The 14,390-nt window shown below is 27.3% G+C and overlaps 1 long non-coding RNA gene across 1 annotated transcript; it reads left to right on the top strand.

Moving 5' to 3' along the window:
- Nucleotides 1-10,064: 10,064 nt before the first annotated feature.
- On the top strand, nucleotides 10,065-12,807 carry LOC111634392. The gene is made up of 3 exons (XR_002758200.1): nucleotides 10,065-10,102; nucleotides 11,056-11,129; nucleotides 12,701-12,807. It is a non-coding gene; the product is annotated as an uncharacterized LOC111634392 (long non-coding RNA).
- Nucleotides 12,808-14,390: the final 1,583 nt, after the last annotated feature.

Below are 14,390 nucleotides of genomic sequence, written 5' to 3'. Positions count from 1 at the left end.
TACCTATTTTTCCAGAAAAATGTTGAAGATATTATATATATTTTAAAAAATAAAACTTCTGATAATCTTATGCAATTTCAATTTTGTAAATTTCTTAATACTATTGTAAGTATTATTTTTTTTATGTTTAAATATAATTATTTTATATATGCTTAAATAGAAATTTAATTTAAATTAAGTTAACTACATATAGCCTCCTTGAAATCCTGAGAAATCCTTATTCTTACTTTTTTTTTACATACATACCTATAGGCATGTAAATACCTAGATCTGAAGTGCTTATGTAAGAATAAATATTCCTCAGAATACCATGAAGACCATAAATAGTTGGATTTAGCAGAAATTAACCTGTCCTTTTGAATGTAAATACAAATACAGTAAAACTTCTCTAACTAAAATGTCTGTAACTTGAATATTTCTTTAATTTGAAGAAAACGAATCACTTAATAGATTTCAATGGAATAGCATAGGGATTTAATGTCTCCAATTTGAATTTCTTAACTCAAATTTTCTCCAAGTCAAAGGTTTTCATTGTCCCTTGACAGTGATTTACATTATTTTCAACTTTCCTGACTCATATTTTAATATTTATTCTATTCAAAGTGATCCTAATTATTGAATTTCCAAGAAATTTTCAGACAGTTAGCTTTGTCTATTGTTCAACATTGATTTGCGGATGAAATTCCAGTCCAAAGTGAGATGACATCTTGCTTTATCTCAACAAGATGTACCTGCAAAACAGTTTTATTACATTAATTACATTGAACGTTTTACTGAAAGGCAATACATGGGCTGTTTAAAGCAAAAAAACTATCAAAGATTCTTTATATAATGCAAGGGAGGGAAAAATACAAATCTGTTAAGAATTGGCATTTTTTACTCTATTGTTCTCTAACTCAAATTGTCTGTAACTCAGTTTTCTTTGTGTTCCTTGGAGCTTTGTGTTAGAGAAGTTTTTCTGATCATTTAAGATCATTAACTTCTGTATAGGAAATAATTACTTTATTTTATTTAGTTTTAAATTGTAACTTTACATTACGTGACATTTTTTATTATAGGAAATATTTTCTTTAGAGCTAATTTGGAGGCTACAAAGGAAGGGAATAATAACAATAGAAGCATTTTTAATACAGTAAGTCATTATTTAATATTTTATATATTTTTTAATGATTAAAATATAATAATAATATTGTTGAAATTTATTCAGAAATAATTTTAAAACAAAACAAAAAATTGTTATATTATCAACATATGGGTTGGCCATGTGGAGTTTTCTGAGTTTTTTCACATGTCTAACTCCTAAATAGAGATCAGTTTTCCATAGAAAGACCTCCTGGGAGGTACTCCTCCCTTAGCAGATTGCCCATGTGTTGCATTGCTATACATGGGTATCTGCACTTACCATTAACCATTAACCATTATTATTGTTTGCTTGTAGAAAAATTGCATTTTAACATAGATTTATAGATGATGATAAGTTGGATATTAAAATACAGTATTTCAAACTAAAAATTTAACATGTAACATGGAACTTCTACAACACAGTTTCGTCTAAAATGGTTTTGCAGCAGTAATAATATTTTAAAATAAAACAAAGGCGTAATATCTTATAACACAATTGTACAATATACAGTAAAAATCTGTCTCCTGAAATTTTACACCAAAAATACTGTACTTCCCACTAAATTTAGTGGGAATCTGCCAACTTAGCAACACTCTTTAATTAATCAGTAAAGTCAAGGTGCCTTGATGTTTTATTAGTAATCCATCTTGTGTTTTTCTGCATTATTAATAATTATTCTGCAATGTCACATTCATTTATGTGCCATTGAATTCACCTTACTTCCACTAATCTGATAATCTCCTTAATCTGACACTGTTCCAGCCCAATATTTGTCAGATCACCAAGATTGTACTGTATTTTAACATGCAAAATATTCTCTATTCATGAAAACAAACTCAAGATATGATTCAAAGCAATGTTAGAATTATATGTAATATTTTGTTTAATTGCTTCAGTTTTAATAATAATAAAATTAAGAATGAAATTACAATTGTATTCTTTCATTCATTTGTATTTTATATAGCAAATAGCAGTAATTGCCAATCTTTCTGACCTCATGAACATGGGTCAAATAAACTCACAATTTTGAATCCTGAAGATTACTATTGTGAATTTTATTTCATGATACTAACATCTATAGAATAATGATTGTAAAAGTTTTATTTTACTTTTTTTTATTTTATTAATATGACATTTACTTTGTTAATTATAAAAATTAGTGTGAAGTTTGTTGTTGCTTGTTTAAAATAAATTTATGGATTCTTGGCTCTTTTCCATGAAGGATGACAGTTGCACTCATAACGTTATTTATTGTAGATTATTATTTATTGATAACAGTCATTTTGTGCTTAATTTTAGATTTGAATAAAAAAACCCAGTGAGTGAGAAAAAGCAGCCAAGAATTTTGCATTTCTTTTGTAATGCTTCGTGTAACCTTGAGTTGATTAATGCCCAAATTTCTCCATGGACTACCAAACTTTTTGTGTGGCTCATCAGTGGTCCACAGGTTGGCCACCACTGGCATATAGAATTATTTCAATATTTAGTGATATGAATACTGTATACAGTTTATACATAATATAATGTAAAAACTAAAAAATAATTTACGTTTGATTTATTTATTTCAATGTTTTCAACAGAGCTTTAAATCAAGCAAATATTTTGGCATTGTTCAGTAGATCTCTTGTTAATTTATGCTTATTGATGGATGGTGATGAAACAGAAATAAAATTAAGTATATTAACAGGTTAGTTCAAATATAAAAATAATAATAATTTCTAATTACATAAATAATTTATAAAATGTTTTGTTTATCAAAATATACTAATCATAATGTATATTTATATTTTGAGAGATTATACTATATTTATCTATACATTAATTTTTCCAAACACATTACTTAGGATAAATTTTAAAAAATTGGAAAACTAATACAGTGAAACATTGAAAATTTGGACATCAAAAATCTGGATTCAGCCATTGAAAAATGGATATTAAATTTTGCTATGTAACAAGTAGTTTTCCTAAATAATTGTGCATTATATTTTATGATCAATTAATTTTTGAAAATAATTTTTTCCATAAAGAATCAAATTTTACTCATATAAAGAAAACTTTGATAATTTTATAATTTCAGTAAAATTTATGGTTGAAATTCAAGAAAAATATATTTATATGGATGAAAGAAAATATACAATTTATATGTCAAAATGTTGTTGTTATTATATATTATTGAAAAAGTTTATCATACTTTGTCGGTTATATAAATTTTATATAAATCACTAATTTTCAAACTTTTTATGTATTCAATAATACAGATATCTAATAGCATTGTATCAAGCATATAAATACATTCTTAATTTTTCAGTATCTTACAATGGAAATTTAAGAGAATTCTGCAAATCTTTAAATAATTAAGTTGTTTTTGTTCTCATTAAAACACATTGGAGGTTTTTCTGAGAGAGAGGGGGGGGATGTTTTCAAATTGTTTTGGAATTATTTGGAATTTTTTATTTTTGTAGATAAAACTATGATCAAATTATATATAAAGTTACTTAAAAGCAATTAAAATAACTTAACATTATATATTAAATGATTTCGATTGCAGTAGCAGATTATGTTCTTCTAAAGGCACTACATACAATTTTGTTAAAAAAACCCTTTATGTAAAGTGTTTTTTAATATTAAAAAGACAACAAAAGCCATAAACAATGAAAAGATTAACATTTACTAAATTTTTAGAAAATAAAAAAAATGCTTCTATATAAGTTGAAATTAATTTTGCTTGAACAATTTAAATACTTATTTAATCAGTAAAGTCAAGGTGCCTTGATGTTTTATTAGTAATCCATCTTGTGTTTTTCTGCATTATTAATAATTATTCTGCAATGTCACATTCATTTATGTGCCATTGAATTCACCTTACTTCCACTAATCTGATAATCTCCTTAATCTGACACTGTTCCAGCCCAATATTTGTCAGATCACCAAGATTGTACTGTATTTTAACATGCAAAATATTCTCTATTCATGAAAACAAACTCAAGATATGATTCAAAGCAATGTTAGAATTATATGTAATATTTTGTTTAATTGCTTCAGTTTTAATAATAATAAAATTAAGAATGAAATTACAATTGTATTCTTTCATTCATTTGTATTTTATATAGCAAATAGCAGTAATTGCCAATCTTTCTGACCTCATGAACATGGGTCAAATAAACTCACAATTTTGAATCCTGAAGATTACTATTGTGAATTTTATTTCATGATACTAACATCTATAGAATAATGATTGTAAAAGTTTTATTTTACTTTTTTTTATTTTATTAATATGACATTTACTTTGTTAATTATANTGAACATGCAAATATACAGAGTCAGTCTATCCAGTAGTCAACAACCTCATTTTTTACATATTATATCAGAATTGATGCAAATTCTTAGCTATGACAGCAAGCTCAATAATAGACATTTTGTAGAAAATACTCACCTGAAACCCAGAACCTTTGTTATCTTTTAAAGACTTGACAGTACCATATGTGGTCAATTACCATAAGGAGTGTCGAGCAATAATTTTTCCCATCCCCATGAGTGAGGCAACCTGTTATTCTTATATGTCACTAAAAATGGGATAATCTTATGATGCTTTCTGTGAAGACAGCTTGCATAAACCTGTTCAGATAGACTAGTTATGCACTGATTTCAGCTTACGTAGTTGACTACTAGAAGTGGTCAGTAATAGTAGCCCCTACCCTGTGTGTCTGTGTGTATGTGTGTGTAATCATCTTTATTTTATGATCTTTTTATGAATTTATAAAATATAGCTAATTATTTTATTGATCATTATTGATATAATAAATAAATAAATTTGTAATTTTATTTCTAAAAATAGTAAATGGCTTCTGTTCAAGTTAAACCTATTAATTCATCTGAACTTAAACAAATGATGAAATCTCTTATTAATAAACCTGAAAATATTCTTCAAAGAGCAAAAGAGGTAAATATTTCAATATATTAATATATATATATACACACTGATGGACAAAACATAAACACAAATGCTATTTTCAACAATTACAGTTAGAAATTGAACAATTACAGTCAGTTGAAATATGCTTGAAATTGTGATGTAAAACTTATATACTGTTATGTAAAACTTATAAAAATGTTTGAGTTTTGCACATGTTGGTCACATGACAGCACAGATATGAGATTTCAGGCAATCTGCACATGCATTCAGTTTTCATTGGATGTGAAATTTGAACAGGAAGGAGTGAAATTACAATAATAAAATTCTGGACATATCTTCCAGACATCATTTAGATGATTTTATTTGTGGAAGAATAATCGGAAAGCTGGAAGAAGGGCAGAATATAACAGATGTTGCACATGTATTTAACATTGCGCACAGTATTGTTTCTAGACTATAGGCAGCATTTCAAACTAGCGGAATATGCAGCAGGTGCAATGGGGAAGGTTTTCCTAGCAGTACGACACCCCAAGAAGAAAAGTATATTGTTCTTTCAGCAAAAAGGAACCAACGCAGTGCAGCTTGTGAACTGGCAAGTCATTTACAGGCGGCCACAGGAACTAAGATATCCCATAAAACTGTTGCAAGACGTTTGCAAAACAAAGGACTATACGCCCAAAGACGTGTTGTGTGTGTCCCACTCTTAAAAGTTCACCAAAGCACCCATTTGCAATGGTGCAGTCTGCATTGCATTTGGACAAATGACAGCTGGGCTACCATGCTTTTCTCAGATGAGAGTAGATTCAGTCTATCGTCTGATTCTAGATGGCAATTGATATGGCGTGAGGTTAGGAGTTTTTATCATCTCAAAAATATTCAAGAAAGGGATCAATATCTGACTTGTAGTATCATGGTGTGGGCAGATATCATGGTCAATAGCCATACCCATATGTGATTGACCGAGGGACCATGACTGGCCAACGGTACATTGACGAAGTTCTTCTCTTATGTGTTCAATTTTTCCGAGGTGCTGTCAGTGAAATGTTTCATTTTATGGATGATAACGCACCATGTCATCGCACACAAGCTGTAGAGAAGTATTAAAACACTTACTCACACACCTTTTCTTGCAGCCAAAGTTTATAAGAGAAACTTTCTAACGTTTTCGGTCTTGTTAAAAGACCTTTCTCAAGAAAATAAATCAAATACAACAACAAAATTGTAAATTGAACGCTTAGTACAGTTAACACGTTTTTCGAATCTTTTCGAACTAGCCTTATAATCCGTTGCAAATGACGTCATTGTGAACGTAGCAACAGAAATATAAAAAGATTACATAAATATCTAGATATAAATACACATATTTACCCTCTCCCTACATCATTTAAAAATACGTAGCCTAAGATACATAGTAACTAGTTCCCTCAATTATTAAGTTTATATTAAACTAGAGGACCATGCTGCCGATATTTTTGTCGATTCCCGAAAGTTGACTGCAAGGACTTTATGCTTTCCCTTACAAATCTGCCAGGCTTCCGCGTAATGCCGGTGTTTCTTGTCGCGGACTATCTGCATTAGTCTTGCTTGGTCCCATTCAACTTTGACGTCTTGCTGGTCCGCTAGAACGTAGGTGGCTAGCACAGTGCATGGTTGTTTTTTTCTTATATTTGCTTGATGTTCTGCTAACCTGTCTTTGATACATCTTCCTGTTGCCCCTACATACATTAATTTACTACGTCGCCTTGAGTCCGTAACTGGAATTTTATATACTCTGGGGAGTGTTCTTCTGTCCGCTAAATCCTTATCAGATCGTAATAGTTGGTACGTGGTGGGGGTTCTTTTATATAGGATTCTTTTGTTCTGGGCCTTTCCGATGCGTCGAAAAATATTAATCAGCGAAGCATTATCGTTAAAGCTCCTTCATTAGGAGCCATCGTTAAAGCTCCTTCATTAGGAGGTAAATTTCTCTTCTTAGGGCGCGTTTTACTCTTGTTGATAATAGCTTTAATATTAATCCCGTATTTTCTGGCTAAGTTATATATATACTTCAGTTATATATATAACTTCTGGCTAAGTTATATATTTTATATTTCTGTTGCTACGTTCACAATGACGTCATTTGCAACGGATTATAAGGCTAGTTCGAAAAGATTCGAAAAACGTGTTAACTGTACTAAGCGTTCGATTTACAATTTTGTTGTTGTATTTGATTTATTTTCTTGAGAAAGGTCTTTTAACAAGACCGAAAACGTTAGAAAGTTTCTCTTATAAACTTTGGCTGCAAGAAAAGCTGTGTGAGTAAGTGTTTTAATATTACAGTATGCAGTCTAGAACGATTTGTAGAGAAGTATCTTGGCAGCGAGGATATTCATCGTATAGTCTGGCCAGCCCATTCTCCTGACCTGAATATGATTGAAAATGTATGGAATGCCTTGGGGAGACATATTGCTAGTGGTCAGTATCCACGGACAAGCAAGGAGTCCCTCATCCATGCAGTGAAACAGGAATGGGACAACTTGCCTCAACAGCTCCTGGATCATGTTGTTCTAAGTATGCCATGCTGTGTACAAAGTTGCATTGCATGTCACGGTGGCCATATCCTATACTGACATGACACTCAGGATTGTTTGTGGTAAGTATTGTGCATTTTTTGTACAACCATGTCTTCAGACAATATGCACCTTTTACAAAAATACCCTCTTTTGACATTTTGCATATTTCCTTTGAACATAATTATTATATTAAATCATGTTGAACATGCTGTCAATACTAATGTTTTTTTCTTGGTCTACAACCACATGTAGTTTTTCATATACATGCCTATTTCTTCTTCGTCCTTAAGTTTTGTCCACCAGTGTATATATATGAGTATATTTTATTGTATTTCATTTATTACATTATTATTATGAAGTTCATTTTATTTATAAATTAACTTATAAATTTTAATTTTTCTTACACACAATTTCTATATATTTTGGTTAGTTTAAATCTTATTTATGCTTAACTCAAAATACTTTGATATTCTAGTTATAAGAATATAATTGCATGAATATTTTTTTAATAATCAAACTTTTATTTAACCACAGGATTATTATTATTTTATTCCTAAGGTCAATTTTTTAGTTTTAAAGTGAAAATTAATGATCTAGTATGAAAATAAAATCTTAGAGGGATAAACAAAATAACAAAAAATAAAATACTTTTACAGTTAATCATATTCATCCAGAATTTTGCAATTACTTAAACAATTATTTTAAAATAAATAGTTAATTATGTGTAAGAAATGTTTTTAGTTCAATTTTCACTCATATAGAACATTTCAAAAGAAAGAAAGAAAAAAAAATTTCTTATCTGATGAAGACGATAATACATTGTCAAAAGTGCTTGCATTTACATTTTACGTTTTAAAGAAAAAATACTTGAAATGAAATGTAATTTTTAATGTTGTTCAATTCTATAAAATTCAGAATCTATATTCCATTTTATTTTAGAAGTATTTTACTTATGCTGAAGCTGGCACAAAACAAGCTAAAAATGTTTCTTATATATGACTAAAGATTTGGCTACCTGAAAGAGCTATTTAAAATTTCATATCTTACAGTACGGTGTCGAGATTTAATCAGTTTGATGAATTATTTTAAAGTGTGAAAAATTAAATTCCATATTTTTTCACAAACTTGATTCTACGGTATTTCATTATTGAAATTTAAAAATTTATTATGATTTTTCAGATATAAAAAAATTATTATTTTTATTTTAATATAGTTGCAAAAAGAAAGTATTTTACCATTTAGTTCATCTGATTTAATTGGTAAGATTCATTTGTTTTAATTACATTATAAACTAATTTTTGTACAATTTCATTAATTTAAATTATGCATCATTTTTTATTAATGAAAAAGTAGAATGTTTTTTTCATTTTTTAAAATATTTTTATTTTTATTTTGATGATTTACAGTTGGTGAAAATGGAGTCAACTTCATTTTCTTAAATGGGAATCTCAATTTTTTTATTGCATATTTTCTACATCAAAAAGAAACAAACTTTTATCTGAAACATTTTTCAAAAGATATACTTATCAGATGTTATGAGTGTTTGAATTTTTACACAGCTGCCACATTGCACAAACATATGTGAAGTTCATTGGAAAGAAAGGAAGAAAAGTACTAAAACAATCATAAAACTATTATTATTTGGTGGAATCATTCCTTTTCTTCAAATAATGAACTGATACAAAAACTCATGCCAGAGCTCAAGATTATCTCAAATTTACTCAATACATTTTTCATTTTAATTATAATTTTACTGGCATTTTTTGTTAATGACCCCTAATATTAGGTAGTGTTGTTGCACACTGTCAAGACTGACCAAGATGCAAAGACTTTATGCATTGAGTTTTTATTCTTATATTTTTGAATAACAAATTATTAATTACTCATTGGCAAACTCAATAATTTATAATTTTAAAAGTTTATTCTTATAATACAGTAAGTCTCCACTTAACATTGTCAATAGGTTCTTGGAAACTGTGAGATTAAGTGAAAACAATGTCTAATGATACCAATTATGCTATTGGCTAAATAATGTAATTAGGTTAATATTGATCTAACTGGATCATATTTGCAATCTTCAGCATTTATTTTCCATTTCATAGAATCAATTTTACTGTTTATAAAGAAACAATAATATAATGTAATCACAATAATAAGCATTTCAGTTTTCAAATGATGAAAAATTGTCAATAATTTATTAATTAAAATATTTTCTGTACTGTATTATGATTAAAATTATTTTTTTGCAGTAAAAAGTAGCTCTCTCATTGAAGTTTGTTTTAGTGAATTGCATAATTGCATTTGTTCAAACAAAACAACTAATAATTCAATCTTTCTTACTTCAGAGATAAGAGTGAGTAAGGGTTTCATTAATTTTAAGTAAAACAAAAATTTTTTAAGTTTTGATCCTACCTATTTTTCCAGAAAAAAGTTGAAGATATTATATATATTTTAAAAAATAAAACTTCTGATAATCTTATGCAATTTCAATTTTGTAAATTTCTTAATACTATTGTAAGTATTATTTTTTTTATGTTTAAATATAATTATTTTATATATGCTTAAATAGAAATTTAATTTAAATTAAGTTAACTACATATAGCCTCCTTGAAATCCTGAGAAATCCTTATTCTTACTTTTTTTTTACATACATACCTATAGGCATGTAAATACCTAGATCTGAAGTGCTTATGTAAGAATAAATATTCCTCAGAATACCATGAAGACCATAAATAGTTGGATTTAGCAGAAATTAACCTGTCCTTTTGAATGTAAATACAAATACAGTAAAACTTCTCTAACTAAAATGTCTGTAACTTGAATATTTCTTTAATTTGAAGAAAACGAATCACTTAATAGATTTCAATGGAATAGCATAGGGATTTAATGTCTCCAATTTGAATTTCTTAACTCAAATTTTCTCCAAGTCAAAGGTTTTCATTGTCCCTTGACAGTGATTTACATTATTTTCAACTTTCCTGACTCATATTTTAATATTTATTCTATTCAAAGTGATCCTAATTATTGAATTTCCAAGAAATTTTCAGACAGTTAGCTTTGTCTATTGTTCAACATTGATTTGCGGATGAAATTCCAGTCCAAAGTGAGATGACATCTTGCTTTATCTCAACAAGATGTACCTGCAAAACAGTTTTATTACATTAATTACATTGAACGTTTTACTGAAAGGCAATACATGGGCTGTTTAAAGCAAAAAAACTATCAAAGATTCTTTATATAATGCAAGGGAGGGAAAAATACAAATCTGTTAAGAATTGGCATTTTTTACTCTATTGTTCTCTAACTCAAATTGTCTGTAACTCAGTTTTCTTTGTGTTCCTTGGAGCTTTGTGTTAGAGAAGTTTTTCTGATCATTTAAGATCATTAACTTCTGTATAGGAAATAATTACTTTATTTTATTTAGTTTTAAATTGTAACTTTACATTACGTGACATTTTTTATTATAGGAAATATTTTCTTTAGAGCTAATTTGGAGGCTACAAAGGAAGGGAATAATAACAATAGAAGCATTTTTAATACAGTAAGTCATTATTTAATATTTTATATATTTTTTAATGATTAAAATATAATAATAATATTGTTGAAATTTATTCAGAAATAATTTTAAAACAAAACAAAAAATTGTTATATTATCAACATATGGGTTGGCCATGTGGAGTTTTCTGAGTTTTTTCACATGTCTAACTCCTAAATAGAGATCAGTTTTCCATAGAAAGACCTCCTGGGAGGTACTCCTCCCTTAGCAGATTGCCCATGTGTTGCATTGCTATACATGGGTATCTGCACTTACCATTAACCATTAACCATTATTATTGTTTGCTTGTAGAAAAATTGCATTTTAACATAGATTTATAGATGATGATAAGTTGGATATTAAAATACAGTATTTCAAACTAAAAATTTAACATGTAACATGGAACTTCTACAACACAGTTTCGTCTAAAATGGTTTTGCAGCAGTAATAATATTTTAAAATAAAACAAAGGCGTAATATCTTATAACACAATTGTACAATATACAGTAAAAATCTGTCTCCTGAAATTTTACACCAAAAATACTGTACTTCCCACTAAATTTAGTGGGAATCTGCCAACTTAGCAACACTCTTTAATTAATCAGTAAAGTCAAGGTGCCTTGATGTTTTATTAGTAATCCATCTTGTGTTTTTCTGCATTATTAATAATTATTCTGCAATGTCACATTCATTTATGTGCCATTGAATTCACCTTACTTCCACTAATCTGATAATCTCCTTAATCTGACACTGTTCCAGCCCAATATTTGTCAGATCACCAAGATTGTACTGTATTTTAACATGCAAAATATTCTCTATTCATGAAAACAAACTCAAGATATGATTCAAAGCAATGTTAGAATTATATGTAATATTTTGTTTAATTGCTTCAGTTTTAATAATAATAAAATTAAGAATGAAATTACAATTGTATTCTTTCATTCATTTGTATTTTATATAGCAAATAGCAGTAATTGCCAATCTTTCTGACCTCATGAACATGGGTCAAATAAACTCACAATTTTGAATCCTGAAGATTACTATTGTGAATTTTATTTCATGATACTAACATCTATAGAATAATGATTGTAAAAGTTTTATTTTACTTTTTTTTATTTTATTAATATGACATTTACTTTGTTAATTATAAAAATTAGTGTGAAGTTTGTTGTTGCTTGTTTAAAATAAATTTATGGATTCTTGGCTCTTTTCCATGAAGGATGACAGTTGCACTCATAACGTTATTTATTGTAGATTATTATTTATTGATAACAGTCATTTTGTGCTTAATTTTAGATTTGAATAAAAAAACCCAGTGAGTGAGAAAAAGCAGCCAAGAATTTTGCATTTCTTTTGTAATGCTTCGTGTAACCTTGAGTTGATTAATGCCCAAATTTCTCCATGGACTACCAAACTTTTTGTGTGGCTAATCAGTGGTCCACAGGTTGGCCACCACTGGCATATAGAATTATTTCAATATTTAGTGATATGAATACTGTATACAGTTTATACATAATATAATGTAAAAACTAAAAAATAATTTACATTTGATTTATTTATTTCAATGTTTTCAACAGAGCTTTAAATCAAGCAAATATTTTGGCATTGTTCAGTAGATCTCTTGTTAATTTATGCTTATTGATGGATGGTGATGAAACAGAAATAAAATTAAGTATATTAACAGGTTAGTTCAAATATAAAAATAATAATAATTTCTAATTACATAAATAATTTATAAAATGTTTTGTTTATCAAAATATACTAATCATAATGTATATTTATATTTTGAGAGATTATACTATATTTATCTATACATTAATTTTTCCAAACACATTACTTAGGATAAATTTTAAAAAATTGGAAAACTAATACAGTGAAACATTGAAAATTTGGACATCAAAAATCTGGATTCAGCCATTGAAAAATGGATATTAAATTTTGCTATGTAACAAGTAGTTTTCCTAAATAATTGTGCATTATATTTTATGATCAATTAATTTTTGAAAATAATTTTTTCCATAAAGAATCAAATTTTACTCATATAAAGAAAACTTTGATAATTTTATAATTTCAGTAAAATTTATGGTTGAAATTCAAGAAAAATATATTTATATGGATGAAAGAAAATATACAATTTATATGTCAAAATGTTGTTGTTATTATATATTATTGAAAAAGTTTATCATACTTTGTCGGTTATATAAATTTTATATAAATCACTAATTTTCAAACTTTTTATGTATTCAATAATACAGATGTCTAATAGCATTGTATCAAGCATATAAATACATTCTTAATTTTTCAGTATCTTACAATGGAAATTTAAGAGAATTCTGCAAATCTTTAAATAATTAAGTTGTTTTTGTTCTCATTAAAACACATTGGAGGTTTTTCTGAGAGAGAGGGGGGGAATGTTTTCAAATTGTTTTGGAATTATTTGGAATTTTTTATTTTGGAATTATTTATTTTTGTAGATAAAACTATGATCAAATTATATATAAAGTTACTTAAAAGCAATTAAAATAACTTAACATTATATATTAAATGATTTCGATTGCAGTAGCAGATTATGTTCTTCTAAAGGCACTACATACAATTTTGTTAAAAAAACCCTTTATGTAAAGTGTTTTTTAATATTAAAAAGACAACAAAAGCCATAAACAATGAAAAGATTAACATTTACTAAATTTTTAGAAAATAAAAAAAATGCTTCTATATAAGTTGAAATTAATTTTGCTTGAACAATTTAAATACTTTTTTTTGTATTAATTATACAAATTTTTAGAGGCTTATTATTATTATTATTATTTTTATAATTTCACTCACTAAGCATGAGGCCCTAGGCCACATGCTTAGTGCACTTATTGAGTAATTTGCCACTGTTTGATTGATCTTAGATTATTTCAGTTAGCTCTAATTGATATTATGCATGTTAATTGACAAAGTTAACCAAATCATTTAAAATATTTCTATTGTCATCTGCATTTAAAACTAGATTATTTGAATTTATAAATGAATTGATTCCAAATGTTCTATTGATGAGTCCACTCATACCTCTTCCTGTCATTTTGCACCATTTGAATATGATGTGAATTGATATTTTTTTCTAGGGTTTTTACATTTAATTATTTTTTTTTATAAATAATAGTTGATTAAGTCAAACTTCTGCTTTAATTACTTTTTAATCTTTATTATTTGATTGAATATACCTTCTTCATGCATTGATATTTTTATATATACAGTAGAACCTCGATTATCCGGACCTCT

This window comes from Centruroides sculpturatus, unplaced genomic scaffold (assembly GCF_000671375.1).
Source record: "Centruroides sculpturatus isolate CEXI.00-Female unplaced genomic scaffold, Cexi_2.0 scaffold644, whole genome shotgun sequence".
NCBI classification, from domain to species: domain Eukaryota; kingdom Metazoa; phylum Arthropoda; class Arachnida; order Scorpiones; family Buthidae; genus Centruroides; species Centruroides sculpturatus.
The sequence above is the reverse complement of the archived record's forward strand: the minus strand, read 5'-3'. Positions and strand labels throughout refer to the sequence as shown.